Raw genomic sequence first — 24866 nt, 5'->3', positions numbered from 1 at the left:
TTAAGTAGATTAGATAACAAATGACGAAAACGGGCGGATTTCTCAGGTTTTTACTACATATGAACCCTTTTTACATTCTCCCGTGCAACCCAGCTGCTAGTCCTCCTTTCATGCAAAACCTTAATGTTCCACCTCTTGTCCAAGGCACCAAAGCCGCTAAAAAACAATAATCGATAACTAAAACTTGAATTGTACTGCTTCCTATGGCTATTGCTTCATCTTAGAAGCTTCTTCTGTGTTCTACTATGGTGCTTTTAGTGTCTCCGCATACCGCAGCACGCGACATAGCTTTGCAGACGATAAATGTAACCGTCTCAGAGAGAAAAGCGGCCAATGTGGCGATCTGGCTTTAAGTAGATTAGATAACAAATGACGAAAACGGACGGATTTCTCAGGTTCTTACTACATATGAACCCTTTTCACATTCTCCCGTGCAACGCGGCTGCTAGTCCTCCTTTCATGCAAAATCTTAAAGTCCTAGGTCATGTCCAAGCCACCAAAGCCGGCTAAAAAGTGAATAATCGACGCCTAAAACTTGAATTGTACTACTTCTTACTGGCTATTACTTCAACTTAGAAGCTTCTTCTGTGTTCTACTATGGTGCTTTTAGTGTCTCCGCATACCGCAGCACGCGACATAGCTTTGCAGACGATAAATGTAACGGTCTCAGAGAGAAAAGCGGCCAATGTGACGATCTGGCTTTAAGTCGATTCGATAACAAATGACGAAAACGGACGGATTTCTCAGGTTTTTAGTACATAGGAACACTTTTCACATTCTCCCGCGCAACGCTTCTGCAATCCTCCTTTCATGCAAAATCTTAAGGGAATAGGTCATGTCCAAGCCAATAAAGCCGGCTAAAAAGTGAATAATCGACAACTAATACTTGAATTGTACTACTCGTTACTTTTTATTGCTTCAACTTAGAAGCTTCTTCTGTGTTCTACTATGGTGCTTTTAGTGTCTCCGCATACCGCAGCACGTGACATAGCCTTGCAGGCGATAAACGTAACCATTTCAGAGAGAATAGCGGCCATAGTGACGATCTGGCTTTAAGTCGATTCGATAACAAATGACGAAAACGGACGGATTTCTCAGGTTTTTACAACATATGAACCCTTTTCACATTCTCCCGTGCAACGCAGCTGCTAGTCCTCCTTTCAAGCAAAATCTTAAGGTTCGACCTCATGTCCAAGGCACCAAAGCCGGCTAAAGATCAATAATCGATAGCCAAGACTTGAATTGTACTACTTCTTACTGGCCATTGTTTCAACTTAGAAGCTTATTCTGTGTTCGACTATGGTGCTTTTAGTGTCTCCGCATACGCGACATAGGTTTGCAGACGATAAATGTAACCGTCTCAGAGAGAAATGCGGCCAATGTGGCGATCTGGCTTTAAGTCGATTCGATAACAAATGACGAAAACGGACGGATTTCTCAGGTTTTTAGTACATATGAACACTTTTCACATTCTCCCGTGCAACGCGGCTGCTAATCCTCCTTTCATGCAAAATCTTAAGGTAGTAGGTCATGTCCAAGCCAATAAAGCCGGCTAAAAAGTGAATAATCAACAACTCTTACATGAATTGTACAACTTGTTACTTTTTATTGCTTCAACTTAGAAGCTTCTTGTGTGTTGTACTATGGTGATTTTAGTGTCTCCGCATACCGCAGCACGTGACATAGCCTTGCAGACGATAAACGTAACCATTTCAGAGAGAAAAGCGGCCATAGTGACGATCTGGCTTTAAGTCGATTCGATAACAAATGACGAAAACGGACGGATTTCTCAGGTTTTTACTACATATGAACCCTTTTCACATTCTCCCGTGCAACGCAGCTGCTAGTCCTCCTTTCAAGCAAAATCTTAAGGTTCGACCTCATGTCCTAGGCACCAAAGCCGGCTAAAGGTCAATAATCGATAGCCAAGACTTGAATTGTACTACTTCTTACTGGCCATTGCTTCAACTTAGAAGCTTATTCTGTGTTCCACTATGGTGCTTTTAGTGTCTCATCATACCGCAGCACGCGACATAGCTTTGCAGACGATAAATGTAACCGTCTCAGAGAGAAAAGCGGCCAATGTGACGATCTGGCTTTAAGTCGATTTGATAACAAAAGACGAAAACGAACGGATTTCTCAGGTATTTACTACATATGAACACTTTTCACATTCTCCCGTGCACCGCGGCTGCTAGTCTTCCTTTCATGCAAAATCTTAAGGTTCCACCTCATGTCCAAGGCACCAAAGCCGGCTAAAAATCAATAATCGATAGCCAAAACTTGAATTGTACTACTTCTTACTGACCATTGCTTCAACTTAGAAGCTCTTTCTGTGTTCTACTATGGTGCTTTTAGTGTCTCCGCATACCGCAGCACGTGACATAGCTTTGCAGACGATAAACGTAACCGTTTCAGAGAGAAAAGCATCCAATGTGACGATCTGGCTTTAAGTCGATTCGATAACGAATGACGAAAACGGACGGATTTCTCAGGTTTTTACTACATATGAACCCTTTTCACATTCTCCCGTGCAACGCGGCTGCTAGTCCTCCTTTCAAGCAAAATCTTAAGGTACTAGGTCATGTCCAAGCCAATAAAGCCGGCTAAAAAGTGAATAATCGACAACTAAAACTTGATTTGTACTACTTCGTACTGGTTATTGCTTCAACTTAGAAGCTTCTTGTGTGTTGTACTATGGTGATTTTAGTGTCTCCGCATACCGCAGCACATGACATAGCTTTGCAGACGACAAACGTAACCGTTTCAGAGAGATAATCGTCCATAGTGACGATCTGGCTTTAAGTCGATTTGATAACAAAAGACGAAAACGAACGGATTTCTCAGGTATTTACTACATATGAACACTTTTCACATTCTCCCGTGCACCGCGGCTGCTAGTCCTCCTTTCATGCAAAACCTTAATGTTCCACCTCTTGTCCAAGGCACCAAAGCCGCTAAAAAACAATAATCGATAACTAAAACTTGAATTGTACTGCTTCCTATGGCTATTGCTTCATCTTAGAAGCTTCTTCTGTGTTCTACTATGGTGCTTTTAGTGTCTCCGCATACCGCAGCACGCGACATAGCTTTGCAGACGATAAATGTAACCGTCTCAGAGAGAAAAGCGGCCAATGTGGCGATCTGGCTTTAAGTAGATTAGATAACAAATGACGAAAACGGACGGATTTCTCAGGTTCTTACTACATATGAACCCTTTTCACATTCTCCCGTGCAACGCGGCTGCTAGTCCTCCTTTCATGCAAAATCTTAAAGTCCTAGGTCATGTCCAAGCCACCAAAGCCGGCTAAAAAGTGAATAATCGACGCCTAAAACTTGAATTGTACTACTTCTTACTGGCTATTACTTCAACTTAGAAGCTTCTTCTGTGTTCTACTATGGTGCTTTTAGTGTCACCGCATACCGCAGCACGTGACATAGCTTTGTAGACGATAAACGTAACCGTTTCAGAGAGAAAAGCGGCCATAGTGACGATCTGGCTTTAAGTCGATTCGATAACAAATGACGAAAACGTACGGATTTCTGAGGTTTTTACTACATACGAACCCTTTTCACATTCTCCCGTGCAGCGCGGCTGCTAGTCCTCCTTTCATGCAAAATCTTAAGGTTCCACCTCATGTCCAAGGCACCAAAGCCGGCTAAAAATCAATAATCGATAGCCAAAACTTGAATTGTACTACTACTTACTGGCCATTGCTTAAACTTAGAAGCTTATTCTGTGTTCTACTATGGTGCTTTTAGTGTCTTCGCATACCGCTGCTCGCGACATAGCTTTGAGGACGATAAATGTAACCGTCTCAGAGAGAAAAGCGGCCATTGTGACGATCTGGCTTTAAGTCGATTTGATAACAAAAGACGAAAACGAACGGATTTCTCAGGTTTTTACTACATACGAACACTTTTCACATTCTCCCGTGCACCGCGGCTGCTAGTCCTCCTTTCATGCAAAATCTTAAGGTTCCACCTCATGTCCAAGGCACCAAAGCCGGCAAAAAATCAATAATCGATAGCCAAAACTTGAATTGTACTACTTCTTACTGACCATTGCTTCAACTTAGAAGCTTTTTCTGTGTTCTACTATGGTGCTTTTAGTGTCTCCGCATACCGCAGCACGTGACATAGCTTTGCAGACGATAAACGTAACCGTTTCAGAGAGAAAAGCATCCAATGTGACGATCTGGCTTTAAGTCGATTCGATAACGAATGACGAAAACGGACGGATTTCTCAGGTTTTTACTACATATGAACACCTCTCACATTCTCCCGTGCAACGCTTCTACTAGTCCTCCATTCATGCAAAATCTTAAGGTCCTAGGTCATGTCCAAGCCACCAAACTGGTTAAAAAGTGAATAATCGACGCCTAAAACTTGAATTGTACTACTTCTTTCTGGCTATTACTTCAACATAGAAGCTTCTTCTGTGTTCTACTATGGTGCTTTTAGTGTCTCCGCATACCGCAGCACGCGACATAGCGTTGCAGACGATAAATGTAACCGTCTCAGAGAGAAAAGCGGCCAATGTGACGATCTGGCTTTAAGTCGATTCGATAACAAATGACGAAAACGGACGGATTTCTCAGGTTTTTACTACATATGAACACCTCTCACATTCTCCCGTGCAACGCTTCTACTAGTCCTCCATTCATGCAAAATCTTAAGGTCCTAGGTCATGTCCAAGCCACCAAACTGGTTAAAAAGTGAATAATCGACGCCTAAAACTTGAATTGTACTACTTCTTACTGGCTATTACTTCAACTTAGAAGCTTCTTCTGTGTTCTACTATGGTGCTTTTAGTGTCTCCGCATACCGCAGCACGCGACATAGCTTTGCAGACGATAAATGTAACCGTCTCAGAGAGAAAAGCGGAAAATGTGACGATCTGGCTTTAAGTCGATTCGATAACAAATGACGAAAACGGACGGATTTCTCAGGTTTTTAGTACATATGAACTCTTTTCACATTCTACCGTGCAAAGCGGCTGCTAGTCCTCCTTTCATGCAAAATCTTAGGGTACAGGGTCATGTACAAGCCAATAAAGCCGGCTAAAAAGTAAATAATCGACAACTAATACTTGAATTGTACTACTTGTTACTTTTTATTGCTTCAACTTAGAAGCTTCTTCTGTGTTCTACTATGGTGCTTTTAGTGTCTCCGCATACCGCAGCACGTGACATAGCTTTGCAGACGATAAACGTAACCGTTTCAGAGAGGAAAGCGGCAATAGTGACGATCTGGCTTTAAGTCGATTCGATAACAAATGACGAAAACGGACGGATTTCTCAGGTTTTTACTACATATGAACCCTTTTCACATTCTCCCGTGCAACGCGGCTGCTAGTCCTCCTTTCATGCAAAATCTTAAAGTCCTAGGTCATGTCCAAGCCACCAAAGCCGGCTAAAAAGTGAATAATCGACGCCTAAAACTTGAATTGTACTACTTCTTACTGGCTATTACTTCAACTTAGAAGCTTCTTCTGTGTTCTACTATGGTGCTTTTAGTGTCACCGCATACCGCAGCACGTGACATAGCTTTGTAGACGATAAACGTAACCGTTTCAGAGAGAAAAGCGGCCATAGTGACGATCTGGCTTTAAGTCGATTCGATAACAAATGACGAAAACGTACGGATTTCTGAGGTTTTTACTACATACGAACCCTTTTCACATTCTCCCGTGCAACGCGGCTGCTAGTCCTCCTTTCATGCAAAATCTTAAGGTTCCACCTCATGTCCAAGGCACCAAAGCCGGCTAAAAATCAGTAATCGATAGCCAAAACTTGAATTGTACTACTTCTTACTGGCCATTGCTTAAACTTAGAAGCTTATTCTGTGTTCTACTATGGTGCTTTTAGTGTCTTCGCATACCGCTGCTCGCGACATAGCTTTGAGGACGATAAATGTAACCGTCTCAGAGAGAAAAGCGGCCAATGTGACGATCTGGCTTTAAGTCGATTTGATAACAAAAGACGAAAACGAACGGATTTCTCAGGTTTTTACTGCATACGAACACTTTTCACATTCTCCCGTGCACCGCGGCTGCTAGTCCTCCTTTCATGCAAAATCTTAAGGTTCCACCTCATGTCCAAGGCACCAAAGCCGGCAAAAAATCAATAATCGATAGCCAAAACTTGAATTGTACTACTTCTTACTGACTATTGCTTCAACTTAGAAGCTTTTTCTGTGTTCTACTATGGTGCTTTTAGTGTCTCCGCATACCGCAGCACGTGACATAGCTTTGCAGACGATAAACGTAACCGTTTCAGAGAGAAAAGCATCCAATGTGACGATCTGGCTTTAGGTCGATTCGATAACGAATGACGAAAACGGACGGATTTCTCAGGTTTTTACTACATATGAACCCTTTTCACATTCTCCCGTGCAACGCGGCTGCTAGTCCTCCTTTCAAGCAAAATCTTAAGGTACTAGGTCATGTCCAAGCCAATAAAGCCGGCTAAAAAGTGAATAATCGGCAACTAAAACTTGATTTGTACTACTTCGTACTGGTTATTGCTTCAACTTAGAAGCTTCTTGTGTGTTCTACTATGGTGATTTTAGTGTCTCCGCATACCGCAGCACGTGACATAGCTTTGCAGACGATAAACGTAACCGTTTCATAGAGAAAATCGTCCATAGTGACGATCTGGCTTTAAGTCGATTCGATAACAAATGACGAAAGCGAACGGATTTCTCAGGTTTTTACTACATATGAACACTTTTCACATTCTCCCGTGCACCGCGGCTGCTAGTCCTCCTTTCATGCAAAATATTAAGGTCCTAGGTCATGTCCAAGCCACCAAAGCCGGCTAAAATGTGAATAATCGATAGCCAAAACTTGAATTGTACTACTTCTTACTGCCTATTGCTTCAACTTAGAAGCTTCTTCTGTGTTCTACTATGGTGCTTTTAGTGTCTCCGCATACCGCAGCACGCGACATAGCTTTGAACACGATAAATGTTCTCAGAGAGAAAAGCGGCCAATGTGACGATCTGGCTTTAAGTCGATTCGATAACAAATGACGAAAACGGACGGATTTCTCAGGTTTTTAGTACATATGAACACTTTTCACATTCACCCGTGCAACGCGGCTGCTAGTCCTCCTTTCATGCAAAATCTTAAGGTCCTAGGTCATGTCCAAGCCACCAAAGACGGCTAAAAAGTGAATAATCGACGCCTAAAACTTGAATTGTACTACTTCTTACTGGCTATTACTTCAACATAGAAGCTTCTTCTGTGTTCTACTATGGTGCTTTTAGTGTCTCCGCATACCGCAGCACGCGACATAGCGCTGCAGACGATAAATGTAACCGTCTCAGAGAGAAAAGCGGCCAATGTGACGATCTGGCTTTAAGTCGATTCGATAACAAATGACGAAAACGGACGGATTTCTCAGGTTTTTACTACATATGAACACCTCTCACATTCTCCCGTGCAACGCTTCTACTAGTCCTCCATTCATGCAAAATCTTAAGGTCCTAGGTCATGTCCAAGCCACCAAACTGGTTAAAAAGTGAATAATCGACGCCTAAAACTTGAATTGTACTACTTCTTACTGGCTATTACTTCAACTTAGAAGCTTCTTCTGTGTTCTACTATGGTGCTTCTAGTGTCTCCGCATACCGCAGCACGCGACATAGCTTTGCAGACGATAAATGTAACCGTCTCAGAGAGAAAAGCGGAAAATGTGACGATCTGGATTTAAGTCGATTCGATAACAAACGACGAAAACGGACGGATTTCTCAGGTTTTTAGTACATATGAACTCTTTTCACATTCTACCGTGCAACGCGGCTGCTAGTCCTCCTTTCATGCAAAATCTTAGGGTACAGGGTCATGTCCAAGCCAATAAAGCCGGCTAAAAAGTAAATAATCGACAACTAATACTTGAATTGTACTACTTGTTACTTTTTATTGCTTCAACTTAGAAGCTTCTTCTGTGTTCTACTATGGTGCTTTTAGTGTCTCCGCATACCGCAGCACGTGACATAGCTTTGCAGACGATAAACGTAACCGTTTCAGAGAGGAAAGCGGCAATAGTGACGATCTGGCTTTAAGTCGATTCGATAACAAATGACGAAAACGGACGGATTTCTCAGATTTTTAGTACATATGAACACTTTTCACATTCTCCCGTGCACCGCGGCTGTTAGTCCTCCTTTCATACAAAATATTAAGGTCCTAGGTCATGTCCAAGCAACCAAACTGGCTTAAAAGTGAATAATCGACGCCTCAAACTTGAATTGTACTAATTCTTACTGGCTATTACTTCAACTTAGAAGCTTCTTCTGTGTTCTACTATGGTGCTTTTAGTGTCTCCGCATACCGCAGCACGCGACATAGCTTTGCAGACGATAAACGTAACCGTCTCAGAGAGAAAAGCGGCCAATGTGACGATCTGGCTTTAAGTTGATTCGATAACAAATGACGAAAACGGGCGGATTTCTCAGGTTTTTACTACATATGAACCCTTTTCACATACTCCCGTGCAACGCGGCTGCTAGTCCTCCGTTCATGCAAAAACTTAAGGTTCCACCTCTTGTCCAAGGCACCAAAGCCGCTAAAAATCAATAATCGATAACCAAAACTTGAATTGTACTGCTTCTTATGGCTATTGCCTCAACTTAGAAGCTTCTTCTGTGTTCTACTATGGTGCTTTTAGTGTCTCCGCATACCGCAGCACGCGACATAGCTTTGCAGACGATAAATGTAACCGTCTCAGAGAGAAAAGCGGCCAATGTGACGATCTGGCTTTAAGTCGATTCGATAACAAATGACGAAAACGGACGGATTTCTCAGGTTTTTAGTACATATGAACACTTTTCACATTCTCCCGTGCAACGCGGGTGCAAGTCCTCCTTTCATGCAAAATCTTTAGGTACTAGGTCATGTCCAAGCCAATAATGCCGGCTAAAAAGTGAATAATCGACAAGTAATACTTGAATTGTACTACTTGTTACTTTTTATTGCTTCAACTTAGAAGCTTCTTCTGTGTTCTACTATGGTGCTTTTAGTGTCTCCGCATACCGCAGCACGTGACATAGCTTTGCAGACGATAAACGTAACCATTTCAGAGAGAAAAGCGGCCATAGTGACGATCGGGCTTTAAGTCGATTCGATAACAAATGACGAAAACGGACGGATTTCTCAGGTTTTTACTACATATGAACCCTTTTCACATACTCCCGTGCAACGCAGCTGCTAGTCCTTCTTTCAAGCAAAATCTTAAGGTTCGACCTCATGTCCAAGGCACCAAAGCCGGCTATAAATCAATAATCGATAACCAAAACTTGAATTGTACTGCTTCTTATGGCTATTGCTTCAACTTAGAAGCTTCTTCTGTGTTCTACTATGGTGCTTTTAGTGTCTCCGCATACCGCAGCACGCGACATAGCTTTGCAGACGATAAATGTAACCGTCTCAGAGAGAAAAGCGGCCAATGTGACGATCTGGCTTTAAGTCGATTCGATAACAAATGACGAAAACGGACGGATTTCTCAGGTTTTTAGTACATATGAACACTTTTCACATTCTCGCGTGCAACGCGGCAGCAAGTCCTCCTTTCATGAAAAATCTTTAGGTACTAGGTCATGTCCAAGCCAATAAAGCCGTCTAAAAAGTGAATAATCGACAACTAATACTTGAATTGTACTACTTGTTACTTTTTATTGCTTCAACTTAGAAGCTTCTTCTGTGTTCTACTATGGTGCTTTTAGTGTCTCCGCATACCGCAGCACGTGACATAGCTTTGCAGACGATAAACGTAACCATTTCAGAGAGAAAAGCGGCCATAGTGACGATCTGGCTTTAAGTCGATTCGATAACAAATGACGAAAACGGACGGATTTCTCAGGTTTTTACTACATATGAACCCTTTTCACATTCTCCCGTGCAACGCAGCTGCTAGTCCTTCTTTCAAGCAAAATCTTAAGGTTCGACCTCATGTCCAAGGCACCAAAGCCGGCTAAAGATCAATAATCGATAGCCAAAACTTGAATTGTACTACTTCTTACTGGCCATTGCTTCAACTTAGAAGCTTATTCATTGTTCCACTATGGTGCTTTTAGTGTCTCCGCATACCGCAGCACGCGACATAGCTTTGCAGACGATAAATGTAACCGTCTCAGAGAGAAAAGCGGCCCATGTGACGATCTGGCTTTAAGTCGATTCGATAACAAATGACGATAACGGACGGATTTCTCAGCTTTTTACTACATATGAATACTTTTCACATTCTCCCGTGCAACGCAGCTGCTAGTCCTACTTTCATGCAAAATCGTAAAGTCCTAGGTCATGTCCAAGCCACCAAAGCCGGCTACAAAGTGAATAATCGACGCCTAAAACTTGAATTGTACTACTTCTTACTGGCTATTACTTCATTTTAGAAGCTTCTTCTGTGTTCTACTATGGTGCTTTTAGTGTCTCCGCATACCACAGCACGCGACATAGCTTTGCAGACGATAAATGTAACCGTCTCAGAGAGAAAAGCGGCCAATGTGACGATCTGGCTTTAAGTCGGTTCGATAACAAATGGCGAAAACGGACGGATTTCTCAGGTTTTTAGTACATATGAACACTTTTCACATTCTCCCGTGCAACGCGGCTGTTAGTCCTCCTTTCATGCAAAATCCAAAGGTTCCAACTCTTGTCCAAGGCACCAAAGCCGCTAAAAATCATTAATCGATAACCAAAACTTGAATTGTACTGCTTCTTATGGCTATTGCTTCAACTTAGAAGCTTCTTCTGTGTTCTACTATGGTGCTTTTAGTGTCTCCGCATACCGCAGCACGCGACATAGCTTTGCAGACGATAAATGTAACCGTCTCAGAGAGAAAAGCGGCCAATGTGACGATCTGGCTTTAAGTCGATTCGATAACAAATGACGAAAACGGATGGATTTCTCAGGTTTTTAGTACATATGAACACTTTTCACATTTTCCTGTGCAACGCGGCTGCTAATCCTCCTTTCTTGCAAAATCTTAAGGTACTAGGTCATGTCCAAGCCAATAAAGCCAGCTAAAAAGTGAATAATCGACAACTCTTACATGAATTGTACTACTTGTTACTTTTTATTGCTTGAACTTAGAAGCTTCTTCTGTGTTCTACTATGGTGCTTTTAGTGTCTCCGCATACCCCAGCACGTGACATAGCTTTGCAGACGATAAACGTAACCATTTCAGAGAGAAAAGCGGCCATAGTGACGATCTGGCTTTAAGTCGATTCGATAACAAATGACGAAAACGGACGGATTTCTCAGGTTTTTACTACATATGAACCCTTTTCACATACTCCCGTGCAACGCAGCTGCTAGTCCTTCTTTCAAGCAAAATCTTAAGGTTCGACCTCATGTCCAAGGCACCAAAGCCGGCTAAAAATCAATAATCGATAACCAAAACTTGAATTGTACTGCTTCTTATGGCTATTGCTTCAACTTAGAAGCTTCTTCTGTGTTCTACTATGGTGCTTTTAGTGTCTCCGCATACCGCAGCACGCGACATAGCTTTGCAGACGATAAATGTAACCGTCTCAGAGAGAAAAGCGGCCAATGTGACGATCTGGCTTTAAGTCGATTCGATAACAAATGACGAAAACGGACGGATTTCTCAGGTTTTTAGTACATATGAACACTTTTCACATTCTCGCGTGCAACGCGGCAGCAAGTCCTCCTTTCATGAAAAATCTTTAGGTACTAGGTCATGTCCAAGCCAATAAAGCCGTCTAAAAAGTGAATAATCGACAACTAATACTTGAATTGTACTACTTGTTACTTTTTATTGCTTCAACTTAGAAGCTTCTTCTGTGTTCTACTATGGTGCTTTTAGTGTCTCCGCATACCGCAGCACGTGACATAGCTTTGCAGACGATAAACGTAACCATTTCAGAGAGAAAAGCGGCCATAGTGACGATCTGGCTTTAAGTCGATTCGATAACAAATGACGAAAACGGACGGATTTCTCAGGTTTTTACTACATATGAACCCTTTTCACATTCTCCCGTGCAACGCAGCTGCTAGTCCTTCTTTCAAGCAAAATCTTAAGGTTCGACCTCATGTCCAAGGCACCAAAGCCGGCTAAAGATCAATAATCGATAGCCAAAACTTGAATTGTACTACTTCTTACTGGCCATTGCTTCAACTTAGAAGCTTATTCATTGTTCCACTATGGTGCTTTTAGTGTCTCCGCATACCGCAGCACGTGACATAGCCTTGCAGACGATAAACGTAACCATTTCAGAGAGAAAAGCGGCCAAAGTGACGATCTGGCTTTAAGTCGATGCGATAACAAATGACGAAAACGGACGGATTTCTCAGGTTTTTACTACATATGAACCCTTTTCACATTCTCCCGTGCAACGCAGCTTCTAGTCCTCCTTTCAAGCAAAATCTTAAGGATCGACCTCATGTCCAAGGCACCAAAGCCGGCTAAAGATCAATAATCGATAGCCAAGACTTGAATTGTACTACTTCTTACTGGCCATTGCTTCAACTTAGAAGCTTATTCTGTGTTCCACTATGGTGCTTTTAGTGTCTCCGCATACGGCAGCACGCGACATAGCTTTGCAGACGATAAATGTAACCGTCTCAGAGAGAAAAGCGGCCAATGTGACGATCTGGCTTTAAGTCGGTTCGATAACAAATGACGAAAACGGACGGATTTCTCAGGTTTTTAGTACATATGAACACTTTTCACATTCTCCCGTGCAACGCGGCTGTTAGTCCTCCTTTCATGCAAAATCTAAAGGTTCCAACTCTTGTCCAAGGCACCAAAGCCGCTAAAAATCAATAATCGATAACCAAAACTTGAATTGTACTGCTTCTTATGGCTATTGCTTCAACTTAGAAGCTTCTTCTGTGTTCTACTATGGTGCTTTTAGTGTCTCCGCATACCGCAGCACGTGACATAGCTTTGCAGACGATAAACGTAACCATTTCAGAGAGAAAAGCGGCCATAGTGACGATCTGGCTCTAAGTCGATTCGATAACAAATGACGAAAACGGACGGATTTCTCAGGTTTTTACTACATATGAACCCTTTTCACATACTCCCGTGCAACGCAGCTGCTAGTCCTTCTTTCAAGCAAAATCTTAAGGTTCGACCTCATGTCCAAGGCACCAAAGCCGGCTAAAGATCAATGATCGATAGCCAAAACTTGAATTGTACTACTTCTTACTGGCCATTGCTTCAACTTAGAAGCTTCTTATGTGTTCTACTATGCTGCTTTTAGTGTCTCCGCATACCGCAGCACGCGACATAGCTTTGCAGACGATAAATGTAACCGTCTCAGAGAGAAAAGCGGCCAATGTGACGATCTGGCTTTAAGTCGATTCGATAACAAATGACGAAAACGGACGGATTTCTCATGTTTTTAGTACATATGAACACTTTTCACATTCTCCCGTGCAACGCGGCTGCTAGTCCTCCTTTCATGCAAAATCTTAAGGTACTAGGTCATGTCCAAGCCAATAAAGCCAGCTAAAAAGTGAATAATCGACAACTCTTACATGAATTGTACTACTTGTTACTTTTTATTGCTTCAACTTAGAAGCTTCTTCTGTGTTCTACTATGGTGCTTTTAGTGTCTCCGCATACCGCAGCACGTGACATAGCTTTGCAGACGATAAACGTAACCATTTCAGAGAGAAAAGCGGCCATAGTGACGATCTGGCTCTAAGTCGATTCGATAACGAATGACGAAGACGGACGGATTTCTCAGGTTTTTACTACATATGAACCCTTTTCACATACTCCCGTGCAACGCAGCTGCTAGTCCTTCTTTCAAGCAAAATCTTAAGGTTCGACCTCATGTCCAACGCACCAAAGCCGGCTAAAGATCAATAATCTATAGCCAAAACTTGAATTGTACTACTTCTTACTGGCCATTGCTTCAACTTAGAAGCTTATTCATTGTTCCACTATGGTGCTTTTAGTGTCTCCGCATACCGCAGCACGCGACATAGCTTTGCAGACGATAAATGTAACCGTCTCAGAGAGAAAAGCGGCCCATGTGACGATCTGGCTTTAAGTCGATTCGATAACAAATGACGAAAACGGACGGATATCTCAGGTTTTTACTACATATGAACACCTTTCACATTCTCAGGTGCAACGCGGCTACCAGTCCTCCTTTCATGCAAAATCTTAAGGTCCTAGGTCATGTCCAAGCCACCAAAACTGGCTAAAAAGTGAATAATCGACGCCTAAAACTTGAATTGTACTACTTCTTACTATCTATTACTTCAACTTAGAAGCTTCTTCTGTGTTCTACTATGCTGCTTTTAGTGTCTCCGCATACCGCAGCACGCGACATAGCTTTGCAGACGATAAATGTAACCGTCTCAGAGAGAAAAGCGGCTTATGTGACGATCTGGCTTTAAGTCGATTCGATAACAAATGACGAAAACGGACGGATTTCTCAGGTTTTTACTACATATGAACCCTTTTTACATTCTCCCGTGCAACGCAGCTTCTAGTCCTCCTTTCAAGCAAAATCTTAAGGATCGACCTCATGTCCAAGGCACCAAAGCCGGCTAAAGATCAATAATCGATAGCCAAGACTTGAATTGTACTACTTCTTACTGGCCATTGCTTCAACTTAGAAGCTTATTCTGTGTTCCACTATGGTGCTTTTAGTGTCTCCGCATACGGCAGCACGCGACATAGCTTTGCAGACGATAAATGAAAGCGTCTCAGAGAGAAAAGCGGCCAATGTGACGATCTGGCTTTAAGTCGATTCGATAATAAATGACGAAAACAGACGGATTTCTCAGGTTTTTACTACATATGAACACTTTTCACATTCTCCCGTGCAACGCGGCTGCTAGTATTCCTTTCATGCAAAATCTTAAAGTCCTAGGTCATGTCCAAGCCACCAAAGCCCTCTAAAAAGTGAATAATCGACGCCTAAAACTTGAATTGTACTACTTCTTACTGGCTATTACTTCATCTTAGAAGCTTCTTCTGTGTTCTACTATGGTGCTTTTAGTGTCTCCGCATACCGCAGCACGTGACATACCTTTGCAGACGATAAATGTAACCGTCTCAGAGAGAAAAGCGGCCAATGTGAAGATCTGGCTTTAAGTCGATTCGATAACAAATGACGAAAACGGACGGATTTCTCAGGTTTTTACTACATATGAACACTTTTCACATTCTCCCGTGCAACGCGGCTGCTAGTCCTCCTTTCAAGCAAAATCTTAAGGTACTAGGTCATGTCCACGCCAATAAAGCCGGCTAAAAAGTGAATAATCGACAACTAAAACTTGATTTGTACTACTTCGTACTGGTTATTGCTTCAACTTAGAAGCTTCTTGTGTGTTCTACTATGATGCTTTTAGTGTCTCCACATACCGCAGCACGTGACATAGCTTTGCAGACGATAAACGTAACCGTTTCAGAGAGAAAAGCGGCCAATGTGACGATCTGGCTTTAAGTAGATTCGATAACAAATGACGAAAACGGACGGATTTCTCAGGTTTTTACTACATATGAACCCTTTTCACATACTCCCGTGAACGCAGCTGCTAGTCCTCCTTTCATGCAAAATCTTAAGGCTCCACCTCATGTCCAAGGCACCAAATCCGGCTAAAAATCAATAATCGATAACCAAAACTTGAATTGTACTGCTTGTTAAGGCTATTGCTTCAACTTAGAAGCTTCTTCTGTGTTCTACTATGGTGCTTTTAGTGTCTCCGCATACCGCAGTACGTGACATAGCTTTGCAGACGATAAACGTAACCGTTTCAGAGAGAAAAGCGGCCAATGTGACGATCTGGCTTTAAGTCGATTCGATAACAAATGACGAAAACCGACGGATTTCTCAGGTTTTTACTACATATGAACACTTTTCACATTCTCCCGTGCAACGCGGCTGCTAGTCCTCCTTTCATGCAAAATCTTAAGGTTCCACCTCTTGTCCAAGGCACCAAAGCTGCAAAAAATCAATAATCGATAACCAAAACTTGAATTGTACTGCTTCTTACGGCTATTGCTTCAACTTAGAAGCTTCTTCTGTGTTCTACTACGGTGCTTTTAGTGTCTCCGCATACCGCAGCACGCGACATAGCTTTGCAGACGATAAATGTAACCGTCTCAGAGAGAAAAGCGGCCAATGTGACGATCTGGCTTTAAGTCGATTCGATAACAAATGACGAAAACGGACGGATTTCTCAGGTTTTTAGTACATATGAACACTTTTCACATTCTCCCGTGCAACGCGGCTGTTAGTCCTCCTTTCATGCAAAATCTAAAGGTTCCACCTCTTGTCCAAGGCACCAAAGCCGCTAAAAATCAATAATCGATAACCAAAACTTGAATTGTACTGCTTCTTATGGCTATTGCTTCAACTTAGAAGCTTCTTCTGTGTTCTTCTATGGTGCTTTTAGTGTCTCCACATACCGCAGCACGCGACATAGCTTTGCAGACGATAAATGTAACCGTCTCAGAGAGAAAAGCGGCCAATGTGACGATCTGGCTTTAAGTCGATTCGATAAGAAATTACGAAAACGGACGGATTTCTCAGGTTTTTACTACATATGAACACTTTTCACATTCTCCCGTGCACCGCGGCTGCTATTCCTCCTTTCATGCAAAATATTATAGTCCTAGGTCATGTCCAAGCCACCAAAGCCGGCTAAAATGTGAATAATCCACAACTAAAACTTCAATTGTACTACTTCTTACTGGCTATTGCTTCAACTTAGAAGCTTCTTCTGTGTTCTACTATGGTGCTTTTAGTGTCTCCGCATACCGCAGCATGCGACATAGCTTTGCAGACGATAAATGTAACCGATTCAGAGAGAAGAGCGGCCAATGTGACGATATGGCTTTAAGTAGATTCGATAACAAATGACGAAAACGGGCGTATTTCTCAGGTTCTTGCTACATATGAACCCTTTTCACATTCTCCCGTGCAACGCAGCTGCTAGTCCTCCTTTCATGCAAAATCATAAGGTTCCACCTCATGTCCAAGGCACCAAAGCCGGCTAAAAATCAATAATCGATAACCAAAACTTGAATTGTACTGCTTCTTATGGCTATTGCTTCGACTTAGAAGCTTCTTCTGTGTTCTACTATGGTGCTTTTAGTGTCTCCGCATACCGCAGCACGCGACATAGCTTTGCAGACGATAAATGTAACCGTCTCAGAGAGAAAAGCGGCCAATGTGACGATCTGGCTTTAAGTCGATTCGATAACATATGACGAAAACGGACGGATTTCTCAAGTTTTTAGTACATATGAACACTTTTCACATTCTCCCGTGCAACGCGGCTGCTAGTCCTCTTTTCAAGCAAAATCTTAAAGTACTAGGTCATGTGCAAGCCAATAAAGCCGGCTAAAAAGTGAATAATCGACAACTAAAACTTGAATGGTACTACTTCGTACTGGTTATTGGTTCAACTTAGAAGCTTCTTCTGTGTTCTACTATGGTGCTTTTAGTGTCTCCGCATACCGCAGCACGTGACATAGGTTTGCAGACAATAAACGTAACCGTTTCAGAGAGAAAAGCGGCCAATTTGACGATCTGGCTATAAGTCGATTCGATAACAAATGACGAAAACGGACGGATTTCTCAGGTTTTTACTGCATATGAAACCTTTTCACATTCTCCCGTGCAACGCAGCTGCTAGTCCTCCTTTCATGCAAAATCTTAAGGTTCCACATCATGTCCAAGGCACCAAAGCCGGCTAAAAATCAATAATCGATAACCAAAACTTGAATTGTACTACTTCTTACTGGCCATTGCTTTAACTTAGAAGCTTCTTCTGTGTTCTACTATGGTGCTTTTAGTGTCTCCGCATACCGCAGCACGCGACATAGCTTTGCAGACGATAAATGTAACCGTCTCAGAGGGAAAAGCGGCCAATGTGACGATCTGGCTTTAAGTCGATTCGATAACAAATTACGAAAACGGACAGATATCTCATGTTTTTACTACATATGAACACTTTTCACATTCTCCCGTGCACCGCGGCTGCTAGTCCTCCTTTCATGGAAAATATTAAGGTCCTAGGTCATGTCCAAGCCACCAAAGCCGGGTAAAATGTGAATAATCCACAACTAAAACTTCAATTGTACTACTTCTTACTGGCTATTGCTTCAACTTAGAAGCTTCTTCTGTGTTCTACTATGGTGCTTTTAGTGTCTCCGCATACCGCAGCATGCGACATAGCTTTGCAGACGATAAATGTAACCGATTCAGAGAGAAGAGCGGCCAATGTGACGATATGGCTTTAAGTAGATTCGATAACAAATGACGAAAACGGGCGTATTTCTCAGGTTCTTGCTACATATGAACCCTTTTCACATTCTCCCGTGCAACGCAGCTGCTAGTCCTCCTTTCATGCAAAATCATAAGGTTCCACCTCATGTCCAAGGCACCAAAGCCGGCTAAAAATCAATAATCGATAACCAAACCTTGAATTGTACTGCTTCTTATGGCTATTGCTTCAACTTAGAAGCTTCTTCTGTGTTCTACTATGGTGCTTTTAGTGTCTCCGCATACCGCAGCACGTGACATAGCTTTGCAGACGATAAATGTAACCGTCTCAGAGAGAAAAGCGGCCAATGTGACGATCTGGCTTTAAGGCGATTCGATAACAAATTACGAAAACGGACGGATTTCTCAGGTTTTTACTACATATGAACACTTTTCACATTCTCCCGTGTAACGCGGCTACTAGTCCTCCTTTCATGCAAAATCTTAAGGTCCGAGGTTATGTCCAAGCTACGAAAACTGGCTATAAAGTGAATAATCGACGCCTAAAACTTGAATTGTACTACATCTTATTGGCTATTACTTCAATTTAGAAGCTTCTTCTGTGTTCTACTATGGTGCATTTAGTGTCTCCGCATACCGCAGCACGCGACATAGCTTTGCAGACGATAAATATAACCGTTTCAGAGAGAAAAGCGGCCAATGTGACGATCTGGCTTTAAGTCGATTCTATAACAAATGACGAAAACGAACGGATTTCTCAGGATTGTACTACATATGAACACTTTTCACATTCTCCCGTGCAACGCAGCTGCTAGTCCTCCTTTCATGCAAAGTCTTAAGGTCCTAGGTCATGTCCAAGCCACCAAAGCCGGCTAAAAAGTGAATAATCGACAACTAAATCTTGAATTGTACTACATCTTACTCACTATTGCTTCAACTTAGAAGCTTCTTTTGTGTTCCACTTTGGTGCTTTTAGTGTCTCCGCATACCGCAGCACGCGACATAGGTTTGCAGACGATAAATGTAACCGTCTCAGAGAGAAAAGCGGCCAATGTGACGATCTGGCTTGAAGTCGATACGATAACAAATGACGAAAACCGACGGATTTCTCAGGTTTTTACTACATATGAACACTTTTCACATTCTCCCGTGCAACGCGGCTGCTAGTCCTCCTTTCATGCAAAATCTTAAGGTTCCACCTCTTGTCCAAGGCACCAAAGCTGCAAAAAATCAATAATCGATAACCAAAACTTGAATTGTACTGCTTCTTATGGCTATTGCTTCAACTTAGAAGCTTCTTCTGTGTTCTACTATGGTGCTTTTAGTGTCTCCGTATACCGCAGCACGCGACATAGCTTTGCAGACGATAAATGTAACCGTCTCAGAGAGAAAAGCGGCCAATTTGACGATCTGGCTATAAGTCGATTCGATAACAAATGACGAAAACGGACGGATTTCTCAGGTTTTTACTGCATATGAAACCTTTTCACATTCTCCCGTGCAACGCAGCTGCTAGTCCTCCTTCCATGCAAAATCTTAAGGTTCCACATCATGTCCAAGGCACCAAAGCCGGCTAAAAATCAATAATCTATAACCAAAACTTGAATTGTACTACTTCTTACTGGCCATTGCTTTAACTTAGAAGCTTCTTCTGTGTTCTACTATGGTGCTTTTAGTGTCTCCGCATACCGCAGCACGCGACATAGCTTTGCAGACGATAAATGTAACCGTCTCAGAGGGAAAAGCGGCCAATGTGACGATCTGGCTTTAAGTCGATTCGATAACAAATTACGAAAACGGACAGATATCTCATGTTTTTACTACATATGAACACTTTTCACATTCTCCCGTGCACCGCGGCTGCTAGTCCTCCTTTCATGGAAAATATTAAGGTCCTTGGTCATGTCCAAGCCACTAAAGCCGGCTAAAATGTGAATACTCGACAACTAAAACTTGAATTGTACTACTTCTTACATTCTATTGCTTCAACTTAGAAGCTTCTTCTGTGTTCTACTATGGTGCTTTTAGTGTCTCCGCATACCGCAGCACGCGACATAGCTTTGCAGACGATAAATGTAACCGTCTCAGAGAGAAAAGCGGCCAATGTGACGATCTGGCTTTAAGTCGATTCGATAACAAATGACGAAAACGGATGGATTTCTCAGGTTTTTAGTACATATGAACACTTTTCACATTTTCCCATGCAACGCGGCTGCTAATCCTCCTTTCATGCAAAATCTTAAGGTACTAGGTCATGTCCAAGCCAATAAAGCCAGCTAAAAAGTGAATAATCGACAACTCTTACATGAATTGTACTACTTGTTACTTTTTATTGCTTCAACTTAGAAGCTTCTTCTGTGTTCTACTATGGTGCTTTTAGTGTCTCCGCATACCGCAGCACGTGACATAGCTTTGCAGACGATAAACGTAACCATTTCAGAGAGAAAAGCGGCCATAGTGACGATCTGGCTCTAAGTCGATTCGATAACGAATGACGAAGACGGACGGATTTCTCAGGTTTTTACTACATATGAACCCTTTTCACATACTCCCGTGCAACGCAGCTGCTAGTCCTTCTTTCAAGCAAAATCTTAAGGTTCGACCTCATGTCCAAGGCACCAAAGCCGGCTAAAGATCAATAATCTATAGCCAAAACTTGAATTGTACTACTTCTTACTGGCCATTGCTTCAACTTAGAAGCTTATTCATTGTTCCACTATGGTGCTTTTAGTGTCTCCGCATACCGCAGCACGCGACATAGCTTTGCAGACGATAAATGTAACCGTCTCAGAGAGAAAAGCGGCCCATGTGACGATCTGGCTTTAAGTCGATTCGATAACAAATGACGAAAACGGACGGATATCTCAGGTTTTTACTACATATGAACACCTTTCACATTCTCCCGTGCAACGCGGCTACCAGTCCTCCTTTCATGCAAAATCTTAAGGTCCTAGGTCATGTCCAAGCCACCAAAACTGGCTAAAAAGTGAATAATCGACGCCTAAAACTTGAATTGTACTACTTCTTACTATCTATTACTTCAACTTAGAAGCTTCTTCTGTGTTCTACTATGCTGCTTTTAGTGTCTCCGCATACCGCAGCACGCGACATAGCTTTGCAGACGATAAATGTAACCGTCTCAGAGAGAAAAGCGGCTTATGTGACGATCTGGCTTTAAGTCGATTCGATAACAAATGACGAAAACGGACGGATTTCTCAGGTTTTTACTATATATGAACCCTTTTTACATTCTCCCGTGCAACGCAGCTTCTAGTCCTCCTTTCAAGCAAAATCTTAAGGATCGACCTCATGTCCAAGGCACCAAAGCCGGCTAAAGATCAATAATCGATAGCCAAGACTTGAATTGTACTACTTCTTACTGGCCATTGCTTCAACTTAGAAGCTTATTCTGTGTTCCACTATGGTGCTTTTAGTGTCTCCGCATACGGCAGCACGCGACATAGCTTTGCAGACGATAAATGGAAGCGTCTCAGAGAGAAAAGCGGCCAATGTGACGATCTGGCTTTAAGTCGATTCGATAATAAATGACGAAAACAGACGGATTTCTCAGGTTTTTACTACATATGAACACTTTTCACATTCTCCCGTGCAACGCGGCTGCTAGTATTCCTTTCATGCAAAATCTTAAAGTCCTAGGTCATGTCCAAGCCACCAAAGCCCTCTAAAAAGTGAATAATCGACGCCTAAAACTTGAATTGTACTACTTCTTACTGGCTATTACTTCATCTTAGAAGCTTCTTCTGTGTTCTACTATGGTGCTTTTAGTGTCTCCGCATACCGCAGCACGTGACATACCTTTGCAGACGATAAATGTAACCGTCTCAGAGAGAAAAGCGTCCAATGTGAAGATCTGGCTTTAAGTCGATTCGATAACAAATGACGAAAACGGACGGATTTCTCAGGTTTTTACTACATATGAACACTTTTCACATTCTCCCGTGCAACGCGGCTGCTAGTCCTCCTTTCATGCAAAATCTTAAGGTTCCACCTCTTGTCCAAGGCACCAAAGCTGCAAAAAATCAATAATCGATAACCAAAACTTGAATTGTACTGCTTCTTACGGCTATTGCTTCAACTTAGAAGCTTCTTCTGTGTTCTACTACGGTGCTTTTAGTGTCTCCGCATACCGCAGCACGCGACATAGCTTTGCAGACGATAAACGTAACCATTTCAGAGAGAAAAGCGGCCATAGTGACGATCTGGCTCTAAGTCGATTCGATAACGAATGACGAAGACGGACGGATTTCTCAGGTTTTTACTACATATGAACCCTTTTCACATACTCCCGTGCAACGCAGCTGCTAGTCCTTCTTTCAAGCAAAATCTTAAGGTTCGACCTCATGTCCAACGCACCAAAGCCGGCTAAAGATCAATAATCTATAGCCAAAACTTGAATTGTACTACTTCTTACTGGCCATTGCTTCAACTTAGAAGCTTATTCATTGTTCCACTATGGTGCTTTTAGTGTCTCCGCATACCGCAGCACGCGACATAGCTTTGCAGACGATAAATGTAACCGTCTCAGAGAGAAAAGCGGCCCATGTGACGATCTGGCTTTAAGTCGATTCGATAACAAATGACGAAAACGGACGGATATCTCAGGTTTTTACTACATATGAACACCTTTCACATTCTCAGGTGCAACGCGGCTACCAGTCCTCCTTTCATGCAAAATCTTAAGGTCCTAGGTCATGTCCAAGCCACCAAAACTGGCTAAAAAGTGAATATTCGACGCCTAAAACTTGAATTGTACTACTTCTTACTATCTATTACTTCAACTTAGAAGCTTCTTCTGTGTTCTACTATGCTGCTTTTAGTGTCTCCGCATACCGCAGCACGCGACATAGCTTTGCAGACGATAAATGTAACCGTCTCAGAGAGAAAAGCGGCTTATGTGACGATCTGGCTTTAAGTCGATTCGATAACAAATGACGAAAACGGACGGATTTCTCAGGTTTTTACTACATATGAACCCTTTTTACATTCTCCCGTGCAACGCAGCTTCTAGTCCTCCTTTCAAGCAAAATCTTAAGGATCGACCTCATGTCCAAGGCACCAAAGCCGGCTAAAGATCAATAATCGATAGCCAAGACTTGAATTGTACTACTTCTTACTGGCCATTGCTTCAACTTAGAAGCTTATTCTGTGTTCCACTATGGTGCTTTTAGTGTCTCCGCATACGGCAGCACGCGACATAGCTTTGCAGACGATAAATGAAAGCGTCTCAGAGAGAAAAGCGGCCAATGTGACGATCTGGCTTTAAGTCGATTCGATAATAAATGACGAAAACAGACGGATTTCTCAGGTTTTTACTACATATGAACACTTTTCACATTCTCCCGTGCAACGCGGCTGCTAGTATTCCTTTCATGCAAAATCTTAAAGTCCTAGGTCTTATCCAAGCCACCAAAGCCGGCTAAAAAGTGAATAATCGACAACTAAAACTTGATTTGTACTACTTCGTACTGGTTATTGCTTCAACTTAGAAGCTTCTTGTGTGTTCTACTATGGTGCTTTTAGTGTCTCCACATACCGCAGCACGTGACATAGCTTTGCAGACGATAAACGTAACCGTTTCAGAGAGAAAAGCGGCCAATGTGACGATCTGGCTTTAAGTAGATTCGATAACAAATGACGAAAACGGACGGATTTCTCAGGTTTTTACTACATATGAACCCTTTTCACATACTCCCGTGAACGCAGCTGCTAGTCCTCCTTTCATGCAAAATCTTAAGGCTCCACCTCATGTCCAAGGCACCAAATCCGGCTAAAAATCAATAATCGATAACCAAAACTTGAATTGTACTGCTTGTTAAGGCTATTGCTTCAACTTAGAAGCTTCTTCTGTGTTCTACTATGGTGCTTTTAGTGTCTCCGCATACCGCAGCACGTGACATAGCTTTGCAGACGATAAACGTAACCGTTTCAGAGAGAAAAGCGGCCAATGTGACGATCTGGCTTTAAGTCGATTCGATAACAAATGACGAAAACCGACGGATTTCTCAGGTTTTTACTACATATGAACACTTTTCACATTCTCCCGTGCAACGCGGCTGCTAGTCCTCCTTTCATGCAAAATCTTAAGGTTCCACCTCTTGTCCAAGGCACCAAAGCTGCAAAAAATCAATAATCGATAACCAAAACTTGAATTGTACTGCTTCTTACGGCTATTGCTTCAACTTAGAAGCTTCTTCTGTGTTCTACTACGGTGCTTTTAGTGTCTCCGCATACCGCAGCACGCGACATAGCTTTGCAGACGATAAATGTAACCGTCTCAGAGAGAAAAGCGGCCAATGTGACGATCTGGCTTTAAGTCGATTCGATAACAAATGACGAAAACGGACGGATTTCTCAGGTTTTTAGTACATATGAACACTTTTCACATTCTCCCGTGCAACGCGGCTGTTAGTCCTCTTTTCATGCAAAATCTAAAGGTTCCACCTCTTGTCCAAGGCACCAAAGCCGCTAAAAATCAATAATCGATAACCAAAACTTGAATTGTACTGCTTCTTATGGCTATTGCTTCAACTTAGAAGCTTCTTCTGTGTTCTTCTATGGTGCTTTTAGTGTCTCCACATACCGCAGCACGCGACATAGCTTTGCAGACGATAAATGT

Source organism: Schistocerca gregaria, chromosome 11 (assembly GCF_023897955.1).
Source record: "Schistocerca gregaria isolate iqSchGreg1 chromosome 11, iqSchGreg1.2, whole genome shotgun sequence".
In the NCBI taxonomy this organism is placed as follows: Eukaryota; Metazoa; Arthropoda; class Insecta; order Orthoptera; family Acrididae; genus Schistocerca; species Schistocerca gregaria.
Note: the sequence above shows the minus strand (reverse complement) of the source record.